Here is a 10302-nt window from a genome sequence, read left to right as displayed (position 1 = left end):
TGTACAGACACTACCCCTTCCTCTTTCTTTAGACCTATAGCACGAGTTTTCAGGGACCAAATAAGAGATTTTCATTCTAAGTGTTAATCTCGGGGTAAGGCATTTGCTGAAATAAATTGAAAGCAGTTCTCAGGTTTTAGGACCAGTTCTTTGCTTGAGGATTTTCTCAGTGGCTTGGAGTCAAAAAAAGTGAAATAGGACACAAGATCCATTTTAGGCTTTAGCTTCCCCACGGAGTAATAATAATTAACGTAATTTACAGTTATATAGCTTCTCATTGTTTACAAAGTGTTTGCATATTGATATTTCATTTGACCCTTGCAACTACCTTGTGATGTGCATATGGAAAGGTTTGCCACCAGAAGAAGTGGGGAGGACCTCCAGGCTTGGGTGCTGGGCCCCTTCCCCACGCTGCATGGAATATCATGACACCCCCCATGTGTGCCTGAACATTTAGATTTATTTTTTTTCAAAGATTTTATTTATTTATTTGACAGAGAGAGATCACAAGTAGGCAGAGAGGCAGAGAGAGAGCGCGGGAAGCAGGCTCCCCACTGAGCAGAGAGCCCGATGCGGGGCTCGATCTGAGGACCCTGGGACCATGACCTGAGCCGAAGGCAAAGGCTTTAACCCACTGAGCCACCCAGGTGCCCCTGAACATTTAGATTTAAATATAGGATGGCTGACAGCCTAATCATTGTGTTCCTCATGTGTTAAGGGGAGCCAGACGTTGTTCTACAGTGAAATCTATCCAGAGGAAAATAACTTCTGTCCCTGGTCATGAGTCTTGCGGACATCATAAGGCCCAAATAACCTAACCCGAGGCATTAGAGCCTGGACCTGTTGGGGGGCAGGTGGGAAGGTGGGCAGGGAACAGGACCACATGTACTTTGGGGAAGCAGGGTCTCCCTGGTCCATCTGCAGTGCGGCCTCCCACTTTTCCATTCTTGGGAGCCCAGGCTGGCACGCTGCTGCCACAGACGGAACAACAGGAGCCTCCTGGGGACCATTAATGAGAGGGTCTTGTCTCTCCTCTTGTCAATCTGATGTCCTATAATGTGGTCTGAGTAGAGGGGGATTAATCAGCCATCTGCCGCATATTGTTTTCAATTCACATAAAGGTCTCTCTGATTTGAGTCTTGACATGAGGGAGATTTGCTGTCTCTTACCCATGTCTCTTGACCGAAGGGGCTTTGGGCCATATTGGGAGGACGTGACCCTTCCCGCTGGGCTACATGATTCAAATGCCTCTTCCTACCTTTGCAGTTATGGGACCTGCAGAGTCCCAGGTCCAAGCAGAGATAAAACAAATATGCCAAGAAAGGATAATAATATACTTGTGAGTAAACGTTGGATTTGCTTCTGAGGTTCCTGACAGCCTGATCTAAGAAGAAAACATGAAAACATAAAGACAGCAAATTTCCGGGTTTTTAAAAAAATAAAGTTTTCTGATTATAAAAATAATAAGTGCTAATTTTGAAGCATAAAGAAAAATAGAAATTTAAGAAGTTTTCCTATAATTTTGGATTTTTATTTTTTATTTTTTTTAAGATTATCTATTTATTTGACAGACAGAGATCACAAATAGGCAGGGAGGCAGGCAGAGAGAGAGGGGGAAGCAGGCTCCCCGCTGAGCAGAGAGCCCGATGCGGGGCTCGATCCCAGGACCCCGAGATCATGACCTGAGCCGAAGGCAGAGGCTTAACCCACTGAGCCACCCAGGTGCCCCCAACTTTGGATTTTTAGAAAATATTTAATTTATTTATTTGAGAGCAAGGTGGGGGACGGTGCACATAGAGACTAGATCCCAAGACCCTGGGATCACGACCTGAGCTGACCGCAGACACTTAACTGACTAAGCCACCCAAATGCCCCTAACTTTGGATAATTTTATGGATTTCATTCCTCCCTTTTCCTTTGCATATAAATAATGTATATAATAAATTTATGACCTATTTTTTATAGCCTGATTTTTAAAAGTTGATCCATTATGAACATTATTCCATGCCATTAAAAGAATTCTTTCAAAACCTTCTATGGCTAGGCAGGAGCAATACTCCACCATGAAGACATATGATAATTTACTTAACAGCTTCCTTATTGTTTGGTATTTATGCTGTTGCCAACATTTCTCTACCATAGATAAAGCTGCAGTTATTGCCCTTGGGCCTAAATCTTTGTCAGTATCTCTAATATTTCCTTTGGCTAGATCTCTACAAGTGAAGAATGTAGGTTAAAGCTCAGTGACATTTGAAGACTCTTGATACATACACGCAGGCGATAATTTTTGAAAGAGCTGTCTATATTCCATGCCTCCTCTCTTCAGCCCACCATCATCTAGCTTTTGCCCCCATCAGTAAGTCTGGAATGGCTCTCACTGAGCTCACCAATGACCTCCTATTGAAAAATTCATGTTTTTCAGTGTCATCTTTCTTTTGACTTCTCGACAGCATTTGCACTGTCAGTCACTCCTTCTTGGTTCTCCTTTGGTTCGTTATCACATCTTCCTGGGCTCAGGAATGATTTTGGCTCCGAGTAACAGAATACCCCGCTGACAGTGACTGAAATAAATAAGGATTTATTTTGCTTGCACACAAGAGGATAATTTATGGCTGCTAAAATTGGCTTAGTAGCTCACCGATACTAGGGAGAGTGTCTTTGAGATTCTCTTGGCCTTTGTCTCATGCTTAGGCCTTACTATCACAATGTGGCTACTGAGGCACCAGGCATCACATTTACATTCGTGGCAGGAAGAACAAGGGAACCTCTGCCTCCTTGCAATCTTTTAATTCAGGAAAGGGAGCTCTCTTTAGTAGAATTCCCATTACGTTTCATTAGCCAGAACTGGGTTACATACTGGCCTTTAAGTCAGTCATGATTCATCTTCTGGGGGCCTGAGAATGTTTAACCTCCTGAGAAAAAGGGATCTCAACCCCCTATCTGAACAAATCACCGTTGTTTTAGTAGGACAAAGGGGGAGGGCAAGATGTGGAAAAGGGCTTTGCAGGAGCAAGAGAGAGAGAGAGTTGCTGGAGTTGGTGATTTTAGGTTCTCTCCTAGACCCTCTGCTCACTGGACTTGCTTCCCCAGGAACCTTAACCACAAACACACTCTCCTCCTATCCGCATTGTGATGTTACTTCAAAACTTATCTTTCCAGCCCAAAGTCCCACCTCCCCCCTGGTCCTTCTCCTTTGATTGCTCCAATAGCAATTCTCCCTGTAAGTGTATTCAGATCCTTCCAACCCAAACCCACTTCCCATCTGCCATGACCTTTTCCAAACTTGTCCCAACATTCAATAGTCCAAGAGCTTTCAACTGTGTTTTCACGTCAGAACTTTTTTGTTTTAAATGAACTTTACACAGAAAGACATGATAGAAAACAACTCGTCTTGCCCTGTGCTCTGCCTCTTCCTTCATTAGGAAAGTGGGAGTGGGGGCTACGCCCCTGTGGGAATCTTTGGGACACTGAGAAACAGAGTGAATCTTGGTGTCAGCCTGGGATTCCCAAAGCAGATCCCAAGACAAAAGCTTCTATGTCACTATTTATTAAGAAGTACAGTCTTCCTCACCCCCCACCCCACCAAAGAAGAGTACAGTCCTGCTGGACAAGCAGGAGTGAGAAGGGAAAGGGAGCACAACAGAGAGGGAAAGAGAATAAGTAAGCACTTTCAGGATCCAGCACAACCGATTGCCTGATCTTGTTGGGTCCTCTACTGAGGGGCCACGTGGGGTGTTGCATTCTGGAGAAGGTGAAAAGAGTTCATCTGCTGGCTTCTGGAACCCACTGGTGACAGCTTCACCCAGCGGGCCTTAACTTCCCTGTCCATTTCACACAAGGATGTGCACTGGGTTTCCGCAGCATCACTTAGCCCAGAGGCAACAGGGAAGCCCCAGGGCAGGAAGTGAGGTGCAAAAAATGAATAGGAGGTGAGGAGCTATCCCAGGTCCCTGAGCACAGATGGTCCTTGAGCTGGCCAGCCAAAATAAGGTGAGACCTACAGGGATGGGACGTGGCGCACAAGAAGTATTTGATAGGGAAGGTGAGCGCTCCCATTGTACAGATGAGAAAAGTATAACCGAGAGAGGGCAAAAGCCTAGGTCAGTGATACAGAGCTGCTTAGTGGCAGAAAGAACTCTCTGTCCACTGTTCTTTTATCATACTATGCTGTCTTTGCATGGTCTTTTGGCAGCTCTTCACTCTTGACGACTCAAGAAAGCATAATCAAGACTCTGACCCTTCTCTATTGAGTTTCCTAAGTGGCTCTGGCGCCACCTCCATCCATCACAGACTGTGTGCACATCTTAATTAGAACATTATTTTATTTATTTATTTATTTTTGGTCAGCCAGGTTCCTTTATAGTCAGGGAGAGCAACTCTGTAAAAGCAAGTGGGAGTCTATTATTATCAACCACATCTGCCAATAATAGGTGGGGGCTCTCCTCCTGTGGCCCAGAATTGGACTGTAGCCATCCTTATTTAATAAAATACTGGTAATAACTGTAAACCAAGACTGATGTACTAAAACTTAGAAGAGTGCTTTATAGCTTCACATAGTTTTTTAATATTTCAAAGGGTCTCATGTCCCCTTCTGTAATTGACAGGGTATAAATCAGGCATAACTATAATCATTATAAACAAATTTTCTTCTGGAAGACAAAACCAAACTGGGAAACAGGTATGAACAATTCATAAATCCACTGTGTGTTTTTCCCAATGCCACCAAGCAACTCAATTTTGAGTGGACGCTGACTGGTTTTCCTACAATTTAATTAAATTCCAACACTATCTAGAGATGGTATCAGTTCCCTCAGGTTAATGGCTTAGTCCTACAAGACTGTACCCCCTGCCCACTTCAGATTTCCACAACCCCTGCCCGGAGTTCCATTAATTTGCTGGAGTGGCTCACAGAACTCAACGTTAACATTCATGTATGTTTATCAGTTTATTACAAAAGATACAATAGAGGCACCTGGGCGGGTCAGTCGGTTAAGCCTTGATTTCAGCTCTGGTCCAGATCTCAGCATTCTGAGATCCAGCCCCAAGGCAGATTCCATGTCCCGCTCCGTGGTGGCAGGCTCCATGCTCAGCCAGAAATCTGCTTCTCTTCCTCTCCTTCTGCCCTCTCTCTCTAAAATAAATAATCTTGGAGCGCCCGGGTGGGTCAGATGGTTAAGTGTCTGCCTTCGGCCTGGGGCATGATCTCCAGGTCCCAGGATGGAGCCCCATGTCAGGCTCCCAGCTCAGCAGGGAGTCTCCCTCTCTGCTGGTTCCCCTGCTTGTGCTCTCTCTCTCTCCTTCTCAGTCTCCGTATCTCTCTCAAATGAATAAATAAAATTCTTTAAAATTCTTTAAAATAAATAAATAAAATAATCTTTAAAAATATTATTATTATTATTTTTAAAATATTTTATTTATTTGACAGAGCTCACAAGTAGGCAGAGAGGCAGGCAGAGAGAGAGGAGGAAGCAGGCTCCCCGCCGAGCAGAGAGCCCGATGCGGGGCTCGATCCCAGGATCCTGGGATCATGACCCGAGCGGAAGGCAGAGGCCCAACTCACTGAGCCACCCAGGCGCCCCTAAAAATATTATTAAAAATATCATAAAGGTTATAGAAGAAGAGTCAGATGAAGAGATACATAGAGCTAGGTCCAGAAGGTTCCAACGCAGGTGCTTCTGGCCCCATGGAACTGAAGCTCACTGTCCTCTCCCCTATTGAGTGTGTTCACTAACTTGGCAACTTATCAAGTCTTACTGTTGCGAGTATAGAGTTTCATCTTTCCAGAGGTTGGTAGGTGGGGCAGAAAGTTCCAGACCTCTAACCACTAGGTTTTTCTGGTGACCAGCTTCATCCTGAGGCTATAGGTGGGGCCCACCCTAAGTCATCTCATTAGAATAAACTCAAAGGGGTATCGTTCACACCCCTTATGAATGACAAAAGACGCTCTAATCACTCAGGAAATTCCTAGGGTTTGAGGACTTCTATGCCAGGAACCAGGGGCCAAGAGCAAATATATTTCTTACTATATATCACAATAAAAAAGTCCTGTTGGTAGTTCTATGGAGAAAGACCGTCATTTGTACCTCATTTTAGATATTAGCCTTTCCTGAGGAAAGGCTAGTCCATTCCAGCTGCTATAACAGAATACCAGAAACCCGGTAGCTTATAAACAGCAAAACTTCTCCCAGTTCTGGGGGCGGGGAAGTCCAAGATCAAGGTGCTGGCAGATTTGGTATCTGGTGAGGGCCTACTTCCTGGCTCACAGAAGCCCGTCTTCTCACTGTGCCCTCACATGACAGAAGGAGTGAAGGGAGTTCTGTGGGGTCTCTTTTCCCGAGGCAGAAACCCCTTATCCTGAGGGCGCCACCCTCCTAACGTCATCACTTTCCCAAGGCCCCACCTCCAAACACCCACAGGTTGGGCATTAGGTTTCAACAGATGCATGGGGGGAATAATACACAGTATTCTGCCTATAGAAACAATATTTCAAAAACATCATATTGTAAATACCCTAAGCCAGGTGGCATGGCATTTTCCTGCTCAATGCAGCAACTCCCCACCCACTATATCCTCCAGGATCACTGAAGACATCAGTCCTCTGGCCGGGAAACCCCGGTACAGCTGATGGGTTTCTACTCATAGGCAATAGGGGAAATGCTGGTACATTTTCTCCCCACTTGAAGAAAAGAAGTCTTTTTTTTTTTTTTTTTAAGATTTTTTATTTATTTGTCAGAGAGAGGGAGAGAGAGCGAGCACAGGCGGACAGAATGGCAGGCAGAGGCAGAGGGAGAAGCAGGCTCCCCGCCAAGCAAGGAGCCCGATGTGGGACTCGATCCCAGGACCTGAGCCGAAGGCAGCTGCTTAACCAACTGAGCCACCCAGGCGTCCTGAAGAAAAGAAGTCTTAAAGCTACCTGATGACCTTCCCACCCCCTGGGCTCTATGTGGTTATTTTTTTCTTACCCTATCTAGGCCAGCTGTTTCTTTGGGAAACATTTCTGTGGGGGTAAAAATAAGGAATAAACTGTTTCCTAATAACAGCATCCATAGAAGAACCCCATGTGATTCTGATGTGAGGGAGGGTGTCTAGATAAAATATCCCAGTTCCTATTCAATTCCGCTGGCATTGTGCGGTAATGGACTCTGATATTAAAATGCATATTTCACACCCTCGTCCCACAATTTGGAGGACAGCCATTCACTATGCATGAGCCATTCACTCATGCTCATCACACGGAGAAAATTACATTTTCCCAGTTGCCAAATGGAAGAGATAAATTATCTCACGTGGACAACCACATTGCTCCCAAGAGCAGTTTCACAGACCCAAGACACTGATCTAAAACACTCAGGAGGGAGACTAGGAGCTCTGCTGGCATTGTCCTGAGTCAGTCTCCTTATTCAAACCCACCAGGCTCTCAGCCTAGTGGGCTCAATGTGGTGGGACGTTTGCCTTTCTGGCTTTTTTGGACAAAATGAGAATCCTTGGGGCTTCTTATTCCTCCTTCCTAGAAAAGATGTTATAAAAATGAATAAATTAACAGAGTATTTCATATTTATGCAAACCCGTTGAATCGATAATACTTATTTGTAATGAAAATTAAAGAAGCAAATGTTAAAATGTTCTCTTTGGGAAACGTACACAGGAATGTTACCACAGATGTACACACATTTTCTTGTTACAGACTCTCTCCTTATCCTTACCTATTCTTTTAGGTTAATGAAGGTCCAGACAACTGCCGTCTTTAAATCGGTAAGTAACCTTAACGTATTACCTGCGTACATGTGATTAATAGCATTTCTCTCTACCTAATAATTAGAGCTAACATTTATCACCCTGCATATGGCCATCACTGTTCTACCCACTTAATGCATTTTCTGATATGATCCCACAATTAAAAATCTTTGTGTTTTGCCCACGTTACAATTAGCAGTTACATAAATCACCCGTTAATGCTTTCAACAGTTTTTGGGCACCTATTACACACCTGGAATTGCCCTAGGCCCTGGGAGCATTAAAGGAGAGGTGAAGAAGAAATAACCATAGGATACAGCGGACCCCATTAAGTGTCAAAGTACGATTCTTGCTCAGAGGGCTTTGGGAGCTGGGAGAAGGGAGGGCTCTTGGGCCGCTAAAGCCGCTAGTGACCTCATTATACACTATTTAGGTTATCATATTTTTCTCTCTGCTTAGAAAAGTGTCTCCCCAGCCATTCCACTGGGGAGAAACGCATTAAGAGACACACCTAATCGGTATGGACCCCTTTGGATTCGCTGGAAGGTGGCACCTGAACACCGGTTATTACCAGCGTTATGTCTGGTGGCCTCTCCTTTCCTTTTCTCTGGCTTCCAAAGCTCGTCTGCCTTCTGTTACCTTTATCCCGGCCCTGCAAGTGAGCATAGGTCCACAGCCCAGGCGACCCGCTCTGAATACAGGGCAGGCTCTGGGCCCGTGCACGTGCACCCCGCACCCCCTCGACTCTCCGCCCGGTTCCTTCTCCCGCCCATCCGGGTCTCCCTTGGCCCTGCGACGGCGAGCGACAGTACGGCTCCAAACCGGCCACCCGGTCGCCGCCGGCTCGGTCTCCCCTCGCGCCCCCGCCCCTGGCCGCTGCAGAGGCGCGGGGCTGACCAGGCTGGGAGGCCCGGTTTCGCCTGGGGCTCAGGAGGACCCCGCTTCCCGCCGCCCCATCCCGCCCGGGTAGAGCCCGACGGGTGCCCTTCCCCGGGCAAAAGTGAGGACGGGCTTCTAAGGTGATGGAGGACTCCTGAGGACGTGCACCCGGGCGGGAAGGCCAGACTACCCCGGGACGGCGGCTCGACTCAGAAAACGCGGGCACCGGGCCCCTCAGGTGAGGCTGTCTCCGCGGGGGGCTGCGTGGGAGAGGGGCCCTGTGCCCCGCGCGCGCCAGGCCGGGAGGCTGGGGAGGCGGGAGCCCGGGGAGGCGGGAGCCCGGCGCGCGAGGGAAGCGGCCGCCCCAGGCGGTCCAGACCCCGCTCCCCCGCGCCCGCCGCCGCAGCAGGTGGGGGCCCGGCGGCCCGGGGGCGGGGCCCGGCTCGGGGCGGAGTCGCGGCGGCGGCGCGGAGCGCTGGGCGGTGCGGGCAGGGGCCAGAGCAGAGCCGGAGCCGGAGCGGGAGCGGGAGCCGGAGCCGGAGCGGCGGGTCGGGCTGTCCGGGCGCCCGCGGGAGCTCGCAACGCGCCGGGGCTGGGACCGGCCTGGCCGAGCGCGCCGGCGCCGCGACCGCAGACAAAGGCGCCGCTCGCGCCCGGGCCGCCGCGCTCTCGGGCTCTGCTTTGGGTAAGTGGCTCCCCCTCCGCTTTCTTTCTTCTCCTGCCGCCTACCCCTCTCGGAGTTCAGCGGGCTCCGGAGCAGCCGGGCGAAAGGAAGAAATGCTACTTCCCCGTTCTCACAGTGCCCCCACCTCACCTTAAAAAAAAAATCCGAACGGAAAACCAGGCAAATACCAAACTAGCGAGTTTCCGCGCGGGGGTGTCTCCCGCGAGACGGACGCGGCCGCCCCCTAACACCCCTTCCTCGGCCAGCCGCGCGCCGAGGTTGTCGCTGGTCTGTGGTCCTGACGGGAAGGTTGCCGCTGGGCATCCCCGGGGGGTGTGTGGGGCAGGAGGCTTTAGGGACTCGACGCCGTGGAGGGGGCCCCACCCCCGCGGGCAGTTCGGTGCGTCTGGGGGCGCCGAGGGGCGGTTCGCACTGCGAGTTAATTCGGATCTGGGTTGTGGGGTCTGCCCTAGTTCCCTAGCATCTTTCCCTCCAGCCTCCTTCGCGCTTCATTCAGGGTTAATATAGCGCCCCCCCACCCCCCGACCGTAGCGCCCAGTCTGCCCTCCCGCGGCCCCAGGGCGGGGGCTCGGGGCGCCCGAGAGGGCGGGGAGGGAGGGAGCCCCGCTGCTCTCCCCGGCTCTGCAATCCCGAGCCTGAATCGGCTGCGGAGGGAAGGCGGCTGCCGGCCGCGGATCGCGTTTGACCACGCAGCCCGGTCCCGGGCCGGCTTCCCCAGCCTGTTCCCGAGCCTGTTCCCGGGCTGCTCTCCATCGGAGACGCGAACGGAAGCCTCGCTGGCGTTTGCTTTTGTTCTGCCCGCAACTCTCCGGAATCCGAGGAGAAGCCAGAGTGGGCGGATACCCCCGGGAGGGGGCCGTCGCGGGAGCTCCAGGTGCAGCCCCGAAGTGGTATTTGGAGGCGGCGGCCGTTTCGCGCGCCTTGGTGGGGACTGGGTCTCGATCGCTCGTCAATGCCCGACAGCCGGCGGTGGGTCCGCGGCTCTGGAAAAAGCGCGCGGAGCG

General features: G+C 49.9%; 1 protein-coding gene across 1 annotated transcript in view; it reads left to right on the top strand.

Moving 5' to 3' along the window:
- The first annotated feature begins 9132 nt into the window (after window positions 1-9132).
- MAPK4 (mitogen-activated protein kinase 4) overlaps window positions 9133-10302 on the top strand; it is a 149378-nt gene continuing 148208 nt past the window's right edge. Inside the window, exon 1 of the mRNA XM_047698325.1 lies at window positions 9133-9298. The gene's annotated coding sequence lies outside the window, so the exon portion shown is untranslated. The remainder of the gene's footprint in view (window positions 9299-10302) is intronic.

This window comes from Lutra lutra, chromosome 12 (genome assembly GCF_902655055.1).
Source record: "Lutra lutra chromosome 12, mLutLut1.2, whole genome shotgun sequence".
NCBI lineage: Eukaryota > Metazoa > Chordata > Mammalia > Carnivora > Mustelidae > Lutra > Lutra lutra.
The sequence above is the reverse complement of the archived record's forward strand: the minus strand, read 5'-3'. Positions and strand labels throughout refer to the sequence as shown.